Here is a 22398-nt window from a genome sequence, read left to right on the forward strand (position 1 = left end):
GTGGCCCATTTTTTCAATAGCTTCCAGGTCTTTGGACCGATTGACTCGAAATCGCTCCCAAATGTGCTCCTATACTGGCTGAACGAGACACAGCAGTCCCCATCGGATTCCGGTGAAATTTGTATTTTTGGTGAATATTTTAGAGAAAAAAGTGGCCCATTTTTTCAATAGCTTCCAGGTCTTTGGACCAATTGACTCAAAATCGCTCCCAAATGTGCTCCTATACTGGCTGAACGAGACACAGCAGTCCCCATCGGATTCCGGTGAAATTTGTATTTTTGGTGAATATTTTAGTGAAAAGAGACAATGTTTCATGAGACTGCCTTAAGGCTGGCATTAGGGTTAGGGTTAGGGTTAGGGTTATGGAGCTAGGGTTAGGGTTAGGGTTAGGGTTATGGAGCTAGGGTTAGGGTTACGGTCGTCTTTTGACCGATTGACTCGAAATTCGTCACGAATGTGGTCCTCTACTCGCTGAATGAGACACAGCAGTCCCCATCGGATTCCGGTGAAATTTGTATTTTTGGTGAATATTTTAAAGAAAAAAGTGGCCCATTTTTTCAATAGCTTCCAGGTCTTTGGACCGATTGACTCGAAATCGCTCCCAAATGGGCTCCTATACTGGCTGAACGAGACACAGCAGTCCCCATCGGATTCCGGTGAAATTTGTATTTTTGGTGAATATTTTAGTGAAAAGAGACAATGTTTCATGAGACTGCCTTAAGGCTGGCATTAGGGTTAGGGTTAGGGTTAGGGTTATGGAGCTAGGGTTAGGGTTAGGGTTAGGGTTATGGAGCTAGGGTTAGGGTTACGGTCGTCTTTTGACCGATTGACTCGAAATTCGTCACGAATGTGGTCCTCTACTCGCTGAATGAGACACAGCAGTCCCCATCGGATTCCGGTGAAATTTGTATTTTTGGTGAATATTTTAAAGAAAAAAGTGGCCCATTTTTTCAATAGCTTCCAGGTCTTTGGACCGATTGACTCGAAATCGCTCCCAAATGGGCTCCTATACTGGCTGAACGAGACACAGCAGTCCCCATCGGATTCCGGTGAAATTTGTATTTTTGGTGAATATTTTAAAGAAAAAAGTGGCCCATTTTTTCAATAGCTTCCAGGTCTTTGGACCGATTGACTCGAAATCGCTCCCAAATGTGCTCCTATACTGGCTGAACGAGACACAGCAGTCCCCATCGGATTCCGGTGAAATTTGTATTTTTGGTGAATATTTTAGTGAAAAGAGACAATGTTTCATGAGACTGCCTTAAGGCTGGCATTAGGGTTAGGGTTAGGGTTAGGGATAGGGTTAGGGTTATGGAGCTAGGGTTAGGGTTACGGTCGTCTTTTGACCGATTGACTCGAAATTCGTCACGAATGTGGTCCTCTACTCATTGAATGAGACACAGCAGTCCCCATCGGATTCCGGTGAAATTTGTATTTTTGGTGAATATTTTAAAGAAAAAAGTGGCCCATTTTTTCAATAGCTTCCAGGTCTTTGGACCGATTGACTCGAAATCGCTCCCAAATGTGCTCCTATACTGGCTGAACGAGACACAGCAGTCCCCATCGGATTGCGGTGAAATTTGTATTTTTGGTGAATATTTTAGTGAAAAGAGACAATGTTTCATGAGACTGCCTTAAGGCTGGCATTAGGGTTAGGGTTAGGGTTAGGGTTATGGAGCTAGGGTTAGGGTTACGGTCGTCTTTTGACCGATTGACTCGAAATTCGTCACGAATGTGGTCCTCTACTCGCTGAATGAGACACAGCAGTCCCCATCGGATTCCGGTGAAATTTGTATTTTTGGTGAATATTTAAAAGAAAAAAGTGTCCCATTTTTTCAATAGCTTCCAGGTCTTTGGACCGATTGACTCGAAATCGCTCCCAAATGTGCTCCTATACTGGCTGAACGAGACACAGCAGTCCCCATCGGATTCCGGTGAAATTTGTATTGTTGGTGAATATTTTAGTGAAAAGAGACAATGTTTCATGAGACTGCCTTAAGGCTGGCATTAGGGTTAGGGTTAGGGTTAGGGTTATGGAGCTAGGGTTAGGGTTACGGTCGTCTTTTGACCGATTGACTCGAAATTCGTCACGAATGTGGTCCTCTACTCGCTGAATGAGACACAACAGTCCCCATCGGATTCCGGTGAAATTTGTATTTTTGGTGAATATTTTAGTGAAAAGAGACAATGTTTCATGAGACTGCCTTAAGGCTGGCATTAGGGTTAGGGTTAGGGTTAGGGTTATGGAGCTAGGGTTAGGGTTACGGTCGTCTTTTGACCGATTGACTCGAAATTCGTCACGAATGTGGTCCTCTACTCGCTGAATGAGACACAGCAGTCCCCATCGGATTCCGGTGAAATTTGTATTTTTGGTGAATATTTTAAAGAAAAAAGTGGCCCATTTTTTCAATAGCTTCCAGGTCTTTGGACCGATTGACTCGAAATCGCTCCCAAATGTGCTCCTATACTGGCTGAACGAGACACAGCAGTCCCCATCGGATTCCGGTGAAATTTGTATTTTTGGTGAATATTTTAAAGAAAAAAGTGGCCCATTTTTTCAATAGCTTCCAGGTCTTTGGACCGATTGACTCGAAATCGCTCCCAAATGTGCTCCTATACTGGCTGAACGAGACACAGCAGTCCCCATCGGATTCCGGTGAAATTTGTATTTTTGGTGAATATTTTAGTGAAAAGAGACAATGTTTCATGAGACTGCCTTAAGGCTGGCATTAGGGTTAGGGTTATGGAGCTAGGGTTAGGGTTACGGTCGTCTTTTGACCGATTGACTCGAAATTCGTCACGAATGTGGTCCTCTACTCGCTGAATGAGACACAGCAGTCCCCATCGGATTCCGGTGAAATTTGTATTTTTGGTGAATATTTTAAAGAAAAAAGTGTCCCATTTTTTCAATAGCTTCCAGGTCTTTGGACCGATTGACTCGAAATCGCTCCCAAATGTGCTCCTATACTGGCTGAACGAGACACAGCAGTCCCCATCGGATTCCGGTGAAATTTGTATTTTTGGTGAATATTTTAGTGAAAAGAGACAATGTTTCATGAGACTGCCTTAAGGCTGGCATTAGGGTTAGGGTTAGGGTTAGGGTTATGGAGTTAGGGTTACGGTCGTCTTTTGACCGATTGACTCGAAATTCGTCACGAATGTGGTCCTCTACTCGCTGAATGAGACACAGCAGTCCCCATCGGATTCCGGTGAAATTTGTATTTTTGGTGAATATTTTAGTGAAAAGAGACAATGTTTCATGAGACTGCCTTAAGGCTGGCATTAGGGTTAGGGTTAGGGTTAGGGTTATGGAGCTAGGGTTAGGGTTACGGTCGTCTTTTGACCGATTGACTCGAAATTCGTCACGAATGTGGTCCTCTACTCGCTGAATGAGACACAGGAGTCCCCATCGGATTCCGGTGAAATTTGTATTTTTGGTGAATATTTTAAAGAAAAAAGTGGCCCATTTTTTCAATAGCTTCCAGGTCTTTGGACCGATTGACTCGAAATTCGTCACGAATGTGGTCCTCTACTCCTTGAATGAGACACAGCAGTCCCCATCGGATTCCGGTGAAATTTGTATTTTTGGTGAATATTTTAAAGAAAAAAGTGGCCCATTTTTTCAATAGCTTCCTGGTCTTTGGACCGATTGACTCGAAATCGCTCCCAAATGGGCTCCTGTACTGGCTGAACGAGACACAGCAGTCCCCATCGGATTCCGGTGAAATTTGTATTTTTGGTGAATATTTTAGTGAAAAGAGACAATGTTTCATGAGACTGCCTTAAGGCTGGCATTAGGGTTAGGGTTAGGGTTAGGGTTATGGAGCTAGGGTTAGGGTTAGGGTTAGGGTTATGGAGCTAGGGTTAGGGTTACGGTCGTCTTTTGACCGATTGACTCGAAATTCGTCACAAATGTGGTCCTCTACTCGCTGAATGAGACACAGCAGTCCCCATCGGATTCCGGTGAAATTTGTATTTTTGGTGAATATTTTAAAGAAAAAAGTGTCCCATTTTTTCAATAGCTTCCAGGTCTTTGGACCGATTGACTCGAAATCGCTCCCAAATGTGCTCCTATACTGGCTGAACGAGACACAGCAGTCCCCATCGGATTCCGGTGAAATTTGTATTTTTGGTGAATATTTTAGTGAAAAGAGACAATGTTTCATGAGACTGCCTTAAGGCTGGCATTAGGGTTAGGGTTAGGGTTAGGGTTATGGAGTTAGGGTTACGGTCGTCTTTTGACCGATTGACTCGAAATTCGTCACGAATGTGGTCCTCTACTCGCTGAATGAGACACAGCAGTCCCCATCGGATTCCGGTGAAATTTGTATTTTTGGTGAATATTTTAGTGAAAAGAGACAATGTTTCATGAGACTGCCTTAAGGCTGGCATTAGGGTTAGGGTTAGGGTTAGGGTTAGGGTTATGGAGCTAGGGTTAGGGTTACGGTCGTCTTTTGACCGATTGACTCGAAATTCGTCACGAATGTGGTCCTCTACTCGTTGAATGAGACACAGCAGTCCCCATCGGATTCCGGTGAAATTTGTATTTTTGGTGAATATTTTAAAGAAAAAAGTGGCCCATTTTTTCAATAGCTTCCAGGTCTTTGGACCGATTGACTCGAAATCGCTCCCAAATGTGCTCCTATACTGGCTGAACGAGACACAGCAGTCCCCATCGGATTCCGGTGAAATTTGTATTTTTGGTGAATATTTTAGTGAAAAGAGACAATGTTTCATGAGACTGCCTTAAGGCTGGCATTAGGGTTAGGGTTAGGGTTAGGGTTATGGAGCTAGGGTTAGGGTTACGGTCGTCTTTTGACCGATTGACTCGAAATTCGTCACGAATGTGGTCCTCTACTCGCTGAATGAGACACAGGAGTCCCCATCAGATTCCGGTGAAATTTGTATTTTTGGTGAATATTTTAAAGAAAAAAGTGGCCCATTTTTTCAATAGTTTCCAGGTCTTTGGACCGATTGACTCGAAATTCGTCACGAATGTGGTCCTCTACTCCTTGAATGAGACACAGCAGTCCCCATCGGATTCCGGTGAAATTTGTATTTTTGGTGAATATTTTAAAGAAAAAAGTGGCCCATTTTTTCAATAGCTTCCAGGTCTTTGGACCGATTGACTCGAAATCGCTCCCAAATGGGCTCCTGTACTGGCTGAACGAGACACAGCAGTCCCCATCGGATTCCGGTGAAATTTGTATTTTTGGTGAATATTTTAGTGAAAAGAGACAATGTTTCATGAGACTGCCTTAAGGCTGGCATTAGGGTTAGGGTTAGGGTTAGGGTTATGGAGCTAGGGTTAGGGTTAGGGTTAGGGTTATGGAGCTAGGGTTAGGGTTACGGTCGTCTTTTGACCGATTGACTCGAAATTCGTCACGAATGTGCTCCTATACTGGCTGAACGAGACACAGCAGTCCCCATCGGATTCCGGTGAAATTTGTATTTTTGGTGAATATTTTAAAGAAAAAAGTGGCCCATTTTTTCAATAGCTTCCAGGTCTTTGGACCGATTGACTCGAAATCGCTCCCAAATGTGCTCCTATACTGGCTGAACGAGACACAGCAGTCCCCATCGGATTGCGGTGAAATTTGTATTTTTGGTGAATATTTTAGTGAAAAGAGACAATGTTTCATGAGACTGCCTTAATGCTGGCATTAGGGTTAGGGTTAGGGTTAGGGTTATGGAGCTAGGGTTAGGGTTACGGTCGTCTTTTGACCGATTGACTCGAAATTCGTCACGAATGTGGTCCTCTACTCGCTGAATGAGACACAGCAGTCCCCATCGGATTCCGGTGAAATTTGTATTTTTGGTGAATATTTTAAAGAAAAAAGTGGCCCATTTTTTCAATAGCTTCCAGGTCTTTGGACCGATTGACTCGAAATCGCTCCCAAATGTGCTCCTATACTGGCTGAACGAGACACAGCAGTCCCCATCGGATTCCGGTGAAATTTGTATTTTTGGTGAATATTTTAAAGAAAAAAGTGGCCCATTTTTTCAATAGCTTCCAGGTCTTTGGACCGATTGACTCGAAATCGCTCCCAAATGTGCTCCTATACTGGCTGAACGAGACACAGCAGTCCCCATCGGATTCCGGTGAAATTTGTATTTTTGGTGAATATTTTAAAGAAAAAAGTGGCCCATTTTTTCAATAGCTTCCAGGTCTTTGGACCGATTGACTCGAAATAGCTCCCAAATGTGCTCCTATACTGGCTGAACGAGACACAGCAGTCCCCATCGGATTCCGGTGAAATTTGTATTTTTGGTGAATATTTTAGTGAAAAGAGACAATGTTTCATGAGACTGCCTTAAGGCTGGCATTAGGGTTAGGGTTAGGGTTAGGGTTATGGAGCTAGGGTTAGGGTTACGGTCGTCTTTTGACCGATTGACTCGAAATTCGTCACGAATGTGGTCCTCTACTCGCTGAATGAGACACAGCAGTCCCCATCGGATTCCGGTGAAATTTGTATTTTTGGTGAATATTTTAGTGAAAAGAGACAATGTTTCATGAGACTGCCTTAAGGCTGGCATTAGGGTTAGGGTTAGGGTTAGGGTTAGGGTTATGGAGCTAGGGTTAGGGTTACGGTCGTCTTTTGACCGATTGACTCGAAATTCGTCACGAATGTGGTCCTCTACTCGTTGAATGAGACACAGCAGTCCCCATCGGATTCCGGTGAAATTTGTATTTTTGGTGAATATTTTAAAGAAAAAAGTGGCCCATTTTTTCAATAGCTTCCAGGTCTTTGGACCGATTGACTCGAAATCGCTCCCAAATGTGCTCCTATACTGGCTGAACGAGACACAGCAGTCCCCATCGGATTCCGGTGAAATTTGTATTTTTGGTGAATATTTTAGTGAAAAGAGACAATGTTTCATGAGACTGCCTTAAGGCTGGCATTAGGGTTAGGGTTAGGGTTAGGGTTATGGAGCTAGGGTTAGGGTTACGGTCGTCTTTTGACCGATTGACTCGAAATTCGTCACGAATGTGGTCCTCTACTCGCTGAATGAGACACAGCAGTCCCCATCGGATTCCGGTGAAATTTGTATTTTTGGTGAATATTTTAAAGAAAAAAGTGGCCCATTTTTTCAATAGCTTCCAGGTCTTTGGACCGATTGACTCGAAATCGCTCCCAAATGTGCTCCTATACTGGCTGAACGAGACACAGCAGTCCCCATCGGATTCCGGTGAAATTTGTATTTTTGGTGAATATTTTAGTGAAAAGAGACAATGTTTCATGAGACTGCCTTAAGGCTGGCATTAGGGTTAGGGTTAGGGTTAGGGTTATGGAGCTAGGGTTAGGGTTACGGTCGTCTTTTGACCGATTGACTCGAAATTCGTCACGAATGTGGTCCTCTACTCGCTGAATGAGACACAGGAGTCCCCATCGGATTCCGGTGAAATTTGTATTTTTGGTGAATATTTTAAAGAAAAAAGTGGCCCATTTTTTCAATAGCTTCCAGGTCTTTGGACCGATTGACTCGAAATCGCTCCCAAATGGGCTCCTATACTGGCTGAACGAGACACAGCAGTCCCCATCGGATTCCGGTGAAATTTGTATTTTTGGTGAATATTTTAGTGAAAAGAGACAATGTTTCATGAGACTGCCTTAAGGCTGGCATTAGGGTTAGGGTTAGGGTTAGGGTTATGGAGCTAGGGTTAGGGTTACGGTCGTCTTTTGACCGATTGACTCGAAATTCGTCACGAATGTGGTCCTCTACTCGCTGAATGAGACACAACAGTCCCCATCGGATTCCGGTGAAATTTGTATTTTTGGTGAATATTTTAGTGAAAAGAGACAATGTTTCATGAGACTGCCTTAAGGCTGGCATTAGGGTTAGGGTTAGGGTTAGGGTTATGGAGCTAGGGTTAGGGTTACGGTCGTCTTTTGACCGATTGACTCGAAATTCGTCACGAATGTGGTCCTCTACTCGCTGAATGAGACACAGCAGTCCCCATCGGATTCCGGTGAAATTTGTATTTTTGGTGAATATTTTAAAGAAAAAAGTGGCCCATTTTTTCAATAGCTTCCAGGTCTTTGGACCGATTGACTCGAAATCGCTCCCAAATGTGCTCCTATACTGGCTGAACGAGACACAGCAGTCCCCATCGGATTCCGGTGAAATTTGTATTTTTGGTGAATATTTTAAAGAAAAAAGTGGCCCATTTTTTCAATAGCTTCCAGGTCTTTGGACCGATTGACTCGAAATCGCTCCCAAATGTGCTCCTATACTGGCTGAACGAGACACAGCAGTCCCCATCGGATTCCGGTGAAATTTGTATTTTTGGTGAATATTTTAGTGAAAAGAGACAATGTTTCATGAGACTGCCTTAAGGCTGGCATTAGGGTTAGGGTTATGGAGCTAGGGTTAGGGTTACGGTCGTCTTTTGACCGATTGACTCGAAATTCGTCACGAATGTGGTCCTCTACTCGCTGAATGAGACACAGCAGTCCCCATCGGATTCCGGTGAAATTTGTATTTTTGGTGAATATTTTAAAGAAAAAAGTGTCCCATTTTTTCAATAGCTTCCAGGTCTTTGGACCGATTGACTCGAAATCGCTCCCAAATGTGCTCCTATACTGGCTGAACGAGACACAGCAGTCCCCATCGGATTCCGGTGAAATTTGTATTTTTGGTGAATATTTTAGTGAAAAGAGACAATGTTTCATGAGACTGCCTTAAGGCTGGCATTAGGGTTAGGGTTATGGAGCTAGGGTTAGGGTTACGGTCGTCTTTTGACCGATTGACTCGAAATTCGTCACGAATGTGGTCCTCTACTCGCTGAATGAGACACAGCAGTCCCCATCGGATTCCGGTGAAATTTGTATTTTTGGTGAATATTTTAAAGAAAAAAGTGTCCCATTTTTTCAATAGCTTCCAGGTCTTTGGACCGATTGACTCGAAATCGCTCCCAAATGTGCTCCTATACTGGCTGAACGAGACACAGCAGTCCCCATCGGATTCCGGTGAAATCTGTATTTTTGGTGAATATTTTAGTGAAAAGAGACAATGTTTCATGAGACTGCCTTAAGGCTGGCATTAGGGTTAGGGTTAGGGTTAGGGTTATGGAGTTAGGGTTACGGTCGTCTTTTGACCGATTGACTCGAAATTCGTCACGAATGTGGTCCTCTACTCGCTGAATGAGACACAGCAGTCCCCATCGGATTCCGGTGAAATTTGTATTTTTGGTGAATATTTTAGTGAAAAGAGACAATGTTTCATGAGACTGCCTTAAGGCTGGCATTAGGGTTAGGGTTAGGGTTAGGGTTAGGGTTATGGAGCTAGGGTTAGGGTTACGGTCGTCTTTTGACCGATTGACTCGAAATTCGTCACGAATGTGGTCCTCTACTCGTTGAATGAGACACAGCAGTCCCCATCGGATTCCGGTGAAATTTGTATTTTTGGTGAATATTTTAAAGAAAAAAGTGGCCCATTTTTTCAATAGCTTCCAGGTCTTTGGACCGATTGACTCGAAATCGCTCCCAAATGTGCTCCTATACTGGCTGAACGAGACACAGCAGTCCCCATCGGATTCCGGTGAAATTTGTATTTTTGGTGAATATTTTAGTGAAAAGAGACAATGTTTCATGAGACTGCCTTAAGGCTGGCATTAGGGTTAGGGTTAGGGTTAGGGTTATGGAGCTAGGGTTAGGGTTACGGTCGTCTTTTGACCGATTGACTCGAAATTCGTCACGAATGTGGTCCTCTACTCGCTGAATGAGACACAGGAGTCCCCATCGGATTCCGGTGAAATTTGTATTTTTGGTGAATATTTTAAAGAAAAAAGTGGCCCATTTTTTCAATAGTTTCCAGGTCTTTGGACCGATTGACTCGAAATTCGTCACGAATGTGGTCCTCTACTCCTTGAATGAGACACAGCAGTCCCCATCGGATTCCGGTGAAATTTGTATTTTTGGTGAATATTTTAAAGAAAAAAGTGGCCCATTCTTTCAATAGCTTCCAGGTCTTTGGACCGATTGACTCGAAATCGCTCCCAAATGGGCTCCTGTACTGGCTGAACGAGACACAGCAGTCCCCATCGGATTCCGGTGAAATTCGTATTTTTGGTGAATATTTTAGTGAAAAGAGACAATGTTTCATGAGACTGCCTTAAGGCTGGCATTAGGGTTAGGGTTAGGGTTAGGGTTATGGAGCTAGGGTTAGGGTTAGGGTTAGGGTTATGGAGCTAGGGTTAGGGTTACGGTCGTCTTTTGACCGATTGACTCGAAATTCGTCACGAATGTGGTCCTCTACTCGCTGAACGAGACACAGCAGTCCCCATCGGATTCCGGTGAAATTTGTATTTTTGGTGAATATTTTAAAGAAAAAAGTGGCCCATTTTTTCAATAGCTTCCAGGTCTTTGGACCGATTGACTCGAAATCGCTCCCAAATGTGCTCCTATACTGGCTGAACGAGACACAGCAGTCCCCATCGGATTCCGGTGAAATTTGTATTTTTGGTGAATATTTTAGTGAAAAGAGACAATGTTTCATGAGACTGCCTTAAGGCTGGCATTAGGGTTAGGGTTAGGGTTAGGGTTATGGAGCTAGGGTTAGGGTTACGGTCGTCTTTTGACCGATTGACTCGAAATTCGTCACGAATGTGGTCCTCTACTCGCTGAATGAGACACAGCAGTCCCCATCGGATTCCGGTGAAATTTGTATTTTTGGTGAATATTTTAAAGAAAAAAGTGGCCCATTTTTTCAATAGCTTCCAGGTCTTTGGACCGATTGACTCGAAATCGCTCCCAAATGTGCTCCTATACTGGCTGAACGAGACACAGCAGTCCCCATCGGATTCCGGTGAAATTTGTATTTTTGGTGAATATTTTAAAGAAAAAAGTGGCCCATTTTTTCAATAGCTTCCAGGTCTTTGGACCGATTGACTCAAAATCGCTCCCAAATGTGCTCCTATACTGGCTGAACGAGACACAGCAGTCCCCATCGGATTCCGGTGAAATTTGTATTTTTGGTGAATATTTTAAAGAAAAAAGTGGCCCATTTTTTCAATAGCTTCCAGGTCTTTGGACCGATTGACTCGAAATCGCTCCCAAATGGGCTCCTATACTGGCTGAACGAGACACAGCAGTCCCCATCGGATTCCGGTGAAATTTGTATTTTTGGTGAATATTTTAGTGAAAAGAGACAATGTTTCATGAGACTGCCTTAAGGCTGGCATTAGGGTTAGGGTTAGGGTTAGGGTTATGGAGCTAGGGTTAGGGTTACGGTCGTCTTTTGACCGATTGACTCGAAATTCGTCACGAATGTGGTCCTCTACTCGCTGAATGAGACACAACAGTCCCCATCGGATTCCGGTGAAATTTGTATTTTTGGTGAATATTTTAGTGAAAAGAGACAATGTTTCATGAGACTGCCTTAAGGCTGGCATTAGGGTTAGGGTTAGGGTTAGGGTTATGGAGCTAGGGTTAGGGTTACGGTCGTCTTTTGACCGATTGACTCGAAATTCGTCACGAATGTGGTCCTCTACTCGCTGAATGAGACACAGCAGTCCCCATCGGATTCCGGTGAAATTTGTATTTTTGGTGAATATTTTAAAGAAAAAAGTGGCCCATTTTTTCAATAGCTTCCAGGTCTTTGGACCGATTGACTCGAAATCGCTCCCAAATGTGCTCCTATACTGGCTGAACGAGACACAGCAGTCCCCATCGGATTCCGGTGAAATTTGTATTTTTGGTGAATATTTTAAAGAAAAAAGTGGCCCATTTTTTCAATAGCTTCCAGGTCTTTGGACCGATTGACTCGAAATCGCTCCCAAATGTGCTCCTATACTGGCTGAACGAGACACAGCAGTCCCCATCGGATTCCGGTGAAATTTGTATTTTTGGTGAATATTTTAGTGAAAAGAGACAATGTTTCATGAGACTGCCTTAAGGCTGGCATTAGGGTTAGGGTTATGGAGCTAGGGTTAGGGTTACGGTCGTCTTTTGACCGATTGACTCGAAATTCGTCACGAATGTGGTCCTCTACTCGCTGAATGAGACACAGCAGTCCCCATCGGATTCCGGTGAAATTTGTATTTTTGGTGAATATTTTAAAGAAAAAAGTGGCCCATTTTTTCAATAGCTTCCAGGTCTTTGGACCGATTGACTCGAAATCGCTCCCAAATGTGCTCCTATACTGGCTGAACGAGACACAGCAGTCCCCATCGGATTCCGGTGAAATTTGTATTTTTGGTGAATATTTTAAAGAAAAAAGTGGCCCATTTTTTCAATAGCTTCCAGGTCTTTGGACCGATTGACTCAAAATCGCTCCCAAATGTGCTCCTATACTGGCTGAACGAGACACAGCAGTCCCCATCGGATTCCGGTGAAATTTGTATTTTTGGTGAATATTTTAAAGAAAAAAGTGGCCCATTTTTTCAATAGCTTCCAGGTCTTTGGACCGATTGACTCGAAATCGCTCCCAAATGGGCTCCTATACTGGCTGAACGAGACACAGCAGTCCCCATCGGATTCCGGTGAAATTTGTATTTTTGGTGAATATTTTAGTGAAAAGAGACAATGTTTCATGAGACTGCCTTAAGGCTGGCATTAGGGTTAGGGTTATGGAGCTAGGGTTAGGGTTACGGTCGTCTTTTGACCGATTGACTCGAAATTCGTCACGAATGTGGTCCTCTACTCGCTGAATGAGACACAGCAGTCCCCATCGGATTCCGGTGAAATTTGTATTTTTGGTGAATATTTTAAAGAAAAAAGTGTCCCATTTTTTCAATAGCTTCCAGGTCTTTGGACCGATTGACTCGAAATCGCTCCCAAATGTGCTCCTATACTGGCTGAACGAGACACAGCAGTCCCCATCGGATTCCGGTGAAATCTGTATTTTTGGTGAATATTTTAGTGAAAAGAGACAATGTTTCATGAGACTGCCTTAAGGCTGGCATTAGGGTTAGGGTTAGGGTTAGGGTTATGGAGTTAGGGTTACGGTCGTCTTTTGACCGATTGACTCGAAATTCGTCACGAATGTGGTCCTCTACTCGCTGAATGAGACACAGCAGTCCCCATCGGATTCCGGTGAAATTTGTATTTTTGGTGAATATTTTAGTGAAAAGAGACAATGTTTCATGAGACTGCCTTAAGGCTGGCATTAGGGTTAGGGTTATGGAGCTAGGGTTAGGGTTACGGTCGTCTTTTGACCGATTGACTCGAAATTCGTCACGAATGTGGTCCTCTACTCGCTGAATGAGACACAGCAGTCCCCATCGGATTCCGGTGAAATTTGTATTTTTGGTGAATATTTTAAAGAAAAAAGTGGCCCATTTTTTCAATAGCTTCCAGGTCTTTGGACCGATTGACTCGAAATCGCTCCCAAATGTGCTCCTATACTGGCTGAACGAGACACAGCAGTCCCCATCGGATTCCGGTGAAATTTGTATTTTTGGTGAATATTTTAAAGAAAAAAGTGGCCCATTTTTTCAATAGCTTCCAGGTCTTTGGACCGATTGACTCAAAATCGCTCCCAAATGTGCTCCTATACTGGCTGAACGAGACACAGCAGTCCCCATCGGATTCCGGTGAAATTTGTATTTTTGGTGAATATTTTAAAGAAAAAAGTGGCCCATTTTTTCAATAGCTTCCAGGTCTTTGGACCGATTGACTCGAAATCGCTCCCAAATGGGCTCCTATACTGGCTGAACGAGACACAGCAGTCCCCATCGGATTCCGGTGAAATTTGTATTTTTGGTGAATATTTTAGTGAAAAGAGACAATGTTTCATGAGACTGCCTTAAGGCTGGCATTAGGGTTAGGGTTATGGAGCTAGGGTTAGGGTTACGGTCGTCTTTTGACCGATTGACTCGAAATTCGTCACGAATGTGGTCCTCTACTCGCTGAATGAGACACAGCAGTCCCCATCGGATTCCGGTGAAATTTGTATTTTTGGTGAATATTTTAAAGAAAAAAGTGTCCCATTTTTTCAATAGCTTCCAGGTCTTTGGACCGATTGACTCGAAATCGCTCCCAAATGTGCTCCTATACTGGCTGAACGAGACACAGCAGTCCCCATCGGATTCCGGTGAAATCTGTATTTTTGGTGAATATTTTAGTGAAAAGAGACAATGTTTCATGAGACTGCCTTAAGGCTGGCATTAGGGTTAGGGTTAGGGTTAGGGTTATGGAGTTAGGGTTACGGTCGTCTTTTGACCGATTGACTCGAAATTCGTCACGAATGTGGTCCTCTACTCGCTGAATGAGACACAGCAGTCCCCATCGGATTCCGGTGAAATTTGTATTTTTGGTGAATATTTTAGTGAAAAGAGACAATGTTTCATGAGACTGCCTTAAGGCTGGCATTAGGGTTAGGGTTAGGGTTAGGGTTAGGGTTATGGAGCTAGGGTTAGGGTTACGGTCGTCTTTTGACCGATTGACTCGAAATTCGTCACGAATGTGGTCCTCTACTCGTTGAATGAGACACAGCAGTCCCCATCGGATTCCGGTGAAATTTGTATTTTTGGTGAATATTTTAAAGAAAAAAGTGGCCCATTTTTTCAATAGCTTCCAGGTCTTTGGACCGATTGACTCGAAATCGCTCCCAAATGTGCTCCTATACTGGCTGAACGAGACACAGCAGTCCCCATCGGATTCCGGTGAAATTTGTATTTTTGGTGAATATTTTAGTGAAAAGAGACAATGTTTCATGAGACTGCCTTAAGGCTGGCATTAGGGTTAGGGTTAGGGTTAGGGTTATGGAGCTAGGGTTAGGGTTACGGTCGTCTTTTGACCGATTGACTCGAAATTCGTCACGAATGTGGTCCTCTACTCGCTGAATGAGACACAGGAGTCCCCATCGGATTCCGGTGAAATTTGTATTTTTGGTGAATATTTTAAAGAAAAAAGTGGCCCATTTTTTCAATAGTTTCCAGGTCTTTGGACCGATTGACTCGAAATTCGTCACGAATGTGGTCCTCTACTCCTTGAATGAGACACAGCAGTCCCCATCGGATTCCGGTGAAATTTGTATTTTTGGTGAATATTTTAAAGAAAAAAGTGGCCCATTCTTTCAATAGCTTCCAGGTCTTTGGACCGATTGACTCGAAATCGCTCCCAAATGGGCTCCTGTACTGGCTGAACGAGACACAGCAGTCCCCATCGGATTCCGGTGAAATTCGTATTTTTGGTGAATATTTTAGTGAAAAGAGACAATGTTTCATGAGACTGCCTTAAGGCTGGCATTAGGGTTAGGGTTAGGGTTAGGGTTATGGAGCTAGGGTTAGGGTTAGGGTTAGGGTTATGGAGCTAGGGTTAGGGTTACGGTCGTCTTTTGACCGATTGACTCGAAATTCGTCACGAATGTGGTCCTCTACTCGCTGAACGAGACACAGCAGTCCCCATCGGATTCCGGTGAAATTTGTATTTTTGGTGAATATTTTAAAGAAAAAAGTGGCCCATTTTTTCAATAGCTTCCAGGTCTTTGGACCGATTGACTCGAAATCGCTCCCAAATGTGCTCCTATACTGGCTGAACGAGACACAGCAGTCCCCATCGGATTCCGGTGAAATTTGTATTTTTGGTGAATATTTTAGTGAAAAGAGACAATGTTTCATGAGACTGCCTTAAGGCTGGCATTAGGGTTAGGGTTAGGGTTAGGGTTATGGAGCTAGGGTTAGGGTTACGGTCGTCTTTTGACCGATTGACTCGAAATTCGTCACGAATGTGGTCCTCTACTCGCTGAATGAGACACAGCAGTCCCCATCGGATTCCGGTGAAATTTGTATTTTGGTGAATATTTTAAAGAAAAAAGTGGCCCATTTTTTCAATAGCTTCCAGGTCTTTGGACCGATTGACTCGAAATCGCTCCCAAATGTGCTCCTATACTGGCTGAACGAGACACAGCAGTCCCCATCGGATTCCGGTGAAATTTGTATTTTTGGTGAATATTTTAGTGAAAAGAGACAATGTTTCATGAGACTGCCTTAAGGCTGGCATTAGGGTTAGGGTTATGGAGCTAGGGTTAGGGTTACGGTCGTCTTTTGACCGATTGACTCGAAATTCGTCACGAATGTGGTCCTCTACTCGCTGAATGAGACACAGCAGTCCCCATCGGATTCCGGTGAAATTTGTATTTTTGGTGAATATTTTAAAGAAAAAAGTGGCCCATTTTTTCAATAGCTTCCAGGTCTTTGGACCGATTGACTCGAAATCGCTCCCAAATGTGCTCCTATACTGGCTGAACGAGACACAGCAGTCCCCATCGGATTCCGGTGAAATTTGTATTTTTGGTGAATATTTTAGTGAAAAGAGACAATGTTTCATGAGACTGCCTTAAGGCTGGCATTAGGGTTAGGGTTATGGAGCTAGGGTTAGGGTTACGGTCGTCTTTTGACCGATTGACTCGAAATTCGTCACGAATGTGGTCCTCTACTCGCTGAATGAGACACAGCAGTCCCCATCGGATTCCGGTGAAATTTGTATTTTTGGTGAATATTTTAAAGAAAAAAGTGGCCCATTTTTTCAATAGCTTCCAGGTCTTTGGACCGATTGACTCGAAATCGCTCCCAAATGTGCTCCTATACTGGCTGAACGAGACACAGCAGTCCCCATCGGATTCCGGTGAAATTTGTATTTTTGGTGAATATTTTAGAGAAAAAAGTGGCCCATTTTTTCAATAGCTTCCAGGTCTTTGGACCAATTGACTCAAAATCGCTCCCAAATGTGCTCCTATACTGGCTGAACGAGACACAGCAGTCCCCATCGGATTCCGGTGAAATTTGTATTTTTGGTGAATATTTTAGTGAAAAGAGACAATGTTTCATGAGACTGCCTTAAGGCTGGCATTAGGGTTAGGGTTAGGGTTAGGGTTATGGAGCTAGGGTTAGGGTTAGGGTTAGGGTTATGGAGCTAGGGTTAGGGTTACGGTCGTCTTTTGACCGATTGACTCGAAATTCGTCACGAATGTGGTCCTCTACTCGCTGAATGAGACACAGCAGTCCCCATCGGATTCCGGTGAAATTTGTATTTTTGGTGAATATTTTAAAGAAAAAAGTGGCCCATTTTTTCAATAGCTTCCAGGTCTTTGGACCGATTGACTCGAAATCGCTCCCAAATGGGCTCCTATACTGGCTGAACGAGACACAGCAGTCCTCATCGGATTCCGGTGAAATTTGTATTTTTGGTGAATATTTTAGTGAAAAGAGACAATGTTTCATGAGACTGCCTTAAGGCTGGCATTAGGGTTAGGGTTAGGGTTAGGGTTATGGAGCTAGGGTTAGGGTTAGGGTTAGGGTTATGGAGCTAGGGTTAGGGTTACGGTCGTCTTTTGACCGATTGACTCGAAATTCGTCACGAATGTGGTCCTCTACTCGCTGAATGAGACACAGCAGTCCCCATCGGATTCCGGTGAAATTTGTATTTTTGGTGAATATTTTAAAGAAAAAAGTGGCCCATTTTTTCAATAGCTTCCAGGTCTTTGGACCGATTGACTCGAAATCGCTCCCAAATGGGCTCCTATACTGGCTGAACGAGACACAGCAGTCCCCATCGGATTCCGGTGAAATTTGTATTTTTGGTGAATATTTTAAAGAAAAAAGTGGCCCATTTTTTCAATAGCTTCCAGGTCTTTGGACCGATTGACTCGAAATCGCTCCCAAATGTGCTCCTATACTGGCTGAACGAGACACAGCAGTCCCCATCGGATTCCGGTGAAATTTGTATTTTTGGTGAATATTTTAGTGAAAAGAGACAATGTTTCATGAGACTGCCTTAAGGCTGGCATTAGGGTTAGGGTTAGGGTTAGGGATAGGGTTAGGGTTATGGAGCTAGGGTTAGGGTTACGGTCGTCTTTTGACCGATTGACTCGAAATTCGTCACGAATGTGGTCCTCTACTCATTGAATGAGACACAGCAGTCCCCATCGGATTCCGGTGAAATTTGTATTTTTGGTGAATATTTTAAAGAAAAAAGTGGCCCATTTTTTCAATAGCTTCCAGGTCTTTGGACCGATTGACTCGAAATCGCTCCCAAATGTGCTCCTATACTGGCTGAACGAGACACAGCAGTCCCCATCGGATTGCGGTGAAATTTGTATTTTTGGTGAATATTTTAGTGAAAAGAGACAATGTTTCATGAGACTGCCTTAAGGCTGGCATTAGGGTTAGGGTTAGGGTTAGGGTTATGGAGCTAGGGTTAGGGTTACGGTCGTCTTTTGACCGATTGACTCGAAATTCGTCACGAATGTGGTCCTCTACTCGCTGAATGAGACACAGCAGTCCCCATCGGATTCCGGTGAAATTTGTATTTTTGGTGAATATTTAAAAGAAAAAAGTGTCCCATTTTTTCAATAGCTTCCAGGTCTTTGGACCGATTGACTCGAAATCGCTCCCAAATGTGCTCCTATACTGGCTGAACGAGACACAGCAGTCCCCATCGGATTCCGGTGAAATTTGTATTGTTGGTGAATATTTTAGTGAAAAGAGACAATGTTTCATGAGACTGCCTTAAGGCTGGCATTAGGGTTAGGGTTAGGGTTAGGGTTATGGAGCTAGGGTTAGGGTTACGGTCGTCTTTTGACCGATTGACTCGAAATTCGTCACGAATGTGGTCCTCTACTCGCTGAATGAGACACAACAGTCCCCATCGGATTCCGGTGAAATTTGTATTTTTGGTGAATATTTTAGTGAAAAGAGACAATGTTTCATGAGACTGCCTTAAGGCTGGCATTAGGGTTAGGGTTAGGGTTAGGGTTATGGAGCTAGGGTTAGGGTTACGGTCGTCTTTTGACCGATTGACTCGAAATTCGTCACGAATGTGGTCCTCTACTCGCTGAATGAGACACAGCAGTCCCCATCGGATTCCGGTGAAATTTGTATTTTTGGTGAATATTTTAAAGAAAAAAGTGGCCCATTTTTTCAATAGCTTCCAGGTCTTTGGACCGATTGACTCGAAATCGCTCCCAAATGTGCTCCTATACTGGCTGAACGAGACACAGCAGTCCCCATCGGATTCCGGTGAAATTTGTATTTTTGGTGAATATTTTAAAGAAAAAAGTGGCCCATTTTTTCAATAGCTTCCAGGTCTTTGGACCGATTGACTCGAAATCGCTCCCAAATGTGCTCCTATACTGGCTGAACGAGACACAGCAGTCCCCATCGGATTCCGGTGAAATTTGTATTTTTGGTGAATATTTTAAAGAAAAAAGTGGCCCATTTTTTCAATAGCTTCCAGGTCTTTGGACCGATTGACTCGAAATCGCTCCCAAATGTGCTCCTATACTGGCTGAACGAGACACAGCAGTCCCCATCGGATTCCGGTGAAATTTGTATTTTTGGTGAATATTTTAGTGAAAAGAGACAATGTTTCATGAGACTGCCTTAAGGCTGGCATTAGGGTTAGGGTTATGGAGCTAGGGTTAGGGTTACGGTCGTCTTTTGACCGATTGACTCGAAATTCGTCACGAATGTGGTCCTCTACTCGCTGAACGAGACACAGCAGTCCCCATCGGATTCCGGTGAAATTTGTATTTTTGGTGAATATTTTAAAGAAAAAAGTGTCCCATTTTTTCAATAGCTTCCAGGTCTTTGGACCGATTGACTCGAAATCGCTCCCAAATGTGCTCCTATACTGGCTGAACGAGACACAGCAGTCCCCATCGGATTCCGGTGAAATTTGTATTTTTGGTGAATATTTTAGTGAAAAGAGACAATGTTTCATGAGACTGCCTTGAGGCTGGCATTAGGGTTAGGGTTAGGGTTAGGGTTATGGAGTTAGGGTTACGGTCGTCTTTTGACCGATTGACTCGAAATTCGTCACGAATGTGGTCCTCTACTCGCTGAATGAGACACAGCAGTCCCCATCGGATTCCGGTGAAATTTGTATTTTTGGTGAATATTTTAGTGAAAAGAGACAATGTTTCATGAGACTGCCTTAAGGCTGGCATTAGGGTTAGGGTTAGGGTTAGGGTTATGGAGCTAGGGTTAGGGTTACGGTCGTCTTTTGACCGATTGACTCGAAATTCGTCACGAATGTGGTCCTCTACTCCTTGAATGAGACACAGCAGTCCCCATCGGATTCCGGTGAAATTTGTATTTTTGGTGAATATTTTAAAGAAAAAAGTGGCCCATTTTTTCAATAGCTTCCTGGTCTTTGGACCGATTGACTCGAAATCGCTCCCAAATGGGCTCCTGTACTGGCTGAACGAGACACAGCAGTCCCCATCGGATTCCGGTGAAATTTGTATTTTTGGTGAATATTTTAGTGAAAAGAGACAATGTTTCATGAGACTGCCTTAAGGCTGGCATTAGGGTTAGGGTTAGGGTTAGGGTTATGGAGCTAGGGTTAGGGTTAGGGTTAGGGTTATGGAGCTAGGGTTAGGGTTACGGTCGTCTTTTGACCGATTGACTCGAAATTCGTCACAAATGTGGTCCTCTACTCGCTGAATGAGACACAGCAGTCCCCATCGGATTCCGGTGAAATTTGTATTTTTGGTGAATATTTTAAAGAAAAAAGTGTCCCATTTTTTCAATAGCTTCCAGGTCTTTGGACCGATTGACTCGAAATCGCTCCCAAATGTGCTCCTATACTGGCTGAACGAGACACAGCAGTCCCCATCGGATTCCGGTGAAATTTGTATTTTTGGTGAATATTTTAGTGAAAAGAGACAATGTTTCATGAGACTGCCTTAAGGCTGGCATTAGGGTTAGGGTTAGGGTTAGGGTTATGGAGTTAGGGTTACGGTCGTCTTTTGACCGATTGACTCGAAATTCGTCACGAATGTGGTCCTCTACTCGCTGAATGAGACACAGCAGTCCCCATCGGATTCCGGTGAAATTTGTATTTTTGGTGAATATTTTAGTGAAAAGAGACAATGTTTCATGAGACTGCCTTAAGGCTGGCATTAGGGTTAGGGTTAGGGTTAGGGTTAGGGTTATGGAGCTAGGGTTAGGGTTACGGTCGTCTTTTGACCGATTGACTCGAAATTCGTCACGAATGTGGTCCTCTACTCGTTGAATGAGACACAGCAGTCCCCATCGGATTCCGGTGAAATTTGTATTTTTGGTGAATATTTTAAAGAAAAAAGTGGCCCATTTTTTCAATAGCTTCCAGGTCTTTGGACCGATTGACTCGAAATCGCTCCCAAATGTGCTCCTATACTGGCTGAACGAGACACAGCAGTCCCCATCGGATTCCGGTGAAATTTGTATTTTTGGTGAATATTTTAGTGAAAAGAGACAATGTTTCATGAGACTGCCTTAAGGCTGGCATTAGGGTTAGGGTTAGGGTTAGGGTTATGGAGCTAGGGTTAGGGTTACGGTCGTCTTTTGACCGATTGACTCGAAATTCGTCACGAATGTGGTCCTCTACTCGCTGAATGAGACACAGGAGTCCCCATCGGATTCCGGTGAAATTTGTATTTTTGGTGAATATTTTAAAGAAAAAAGTGGCCCATTTTTTCAATAGTTTCCAGGTCTTTGGACCGATTGACTCGAAATTTGTCACGAATGTGGTCCTCTACTCCTTGAATGAGACACAGCAGTCCCCATCGGATTCCGGTGAAATTTGTATTTTTGGTGAATATTTTAAAGAAAAAAGTGGCCCATTTTTTCAATAGCTTCCAGGTCTTTGGACCGATTGACTCGAAATCGCTCCCAAATGGGCTCCTGTACTGGCTGAACGAGACACAGCAGTCCCCATCGGATTCCGGTGAAATTTGTATTTTTGGTGAATATTTTAGTGAAAAGAGACAATGTTTCATGAGACTGCCTTAAGGCTGGCATTAGGGTTAGGGTTAGGGTTAGGGTTATGGAGCTAGGGTTAGGGTTAGGGTTAGGGTTATGGAGCTAGGGTTAGGGTTACGGTCGTCTTTTGACCGATTGACTCGAAATTCGTCACGAATGTGGTCCTCTACTCGCTGAACGAGACACAGCAGTCCCCATCGGATTCCGGTGAAATTTGTATTTTTGGTGAATATTTTAAAGAAAAAAGTGGCCCATTTTTTCAATAGCTTCCAGGTCTTTGGACCGATTGACTCGAAATCGCTCCCAAATGTGCTCCTATACTGGCTGAACGAGACACAGCAGTCCCCATCGGATTGCGGTGAAATTTGTATTTTTGGTGAATATTTTAGTGAAAAGAGACAATGTTTCATGAGACTGCCTTAATGCTGGCATTAGGGTTAGGGTTAGGGTTAGGGTTATGGAGCTAGGGTTAGGGTTACGGACGTCTTTTGACCGATTGACTCGAAATTCGTCACGAATGTGGTCCTCTACTCGCTGAATGAGACACAGCAGTCCCCATCGGATTCCGGTGAAATTTGTATTTTTGGTGAATATTTTAAAGAAAAAAGTGGCCCATTTTTTCAATAGCTTCCAGGTCTTTGGACCGATTGACTCGAAATCGCTCCCAAATGTGCTCCTATACTGGCTGAACGAGACACAGCAGTCCC

The sequence above is a fragment of the Pagrus major genome, chromosome 18 (genome assembly GCF_040436345.1).
Source record: "Pagrus major chromosome 18, Pma_NU_1.0".
NCBI lineage: Eukaryota > Metazoa > Chordata > Actinopteri > Spariformes > Sparidae > Pagrus > Pagrus major.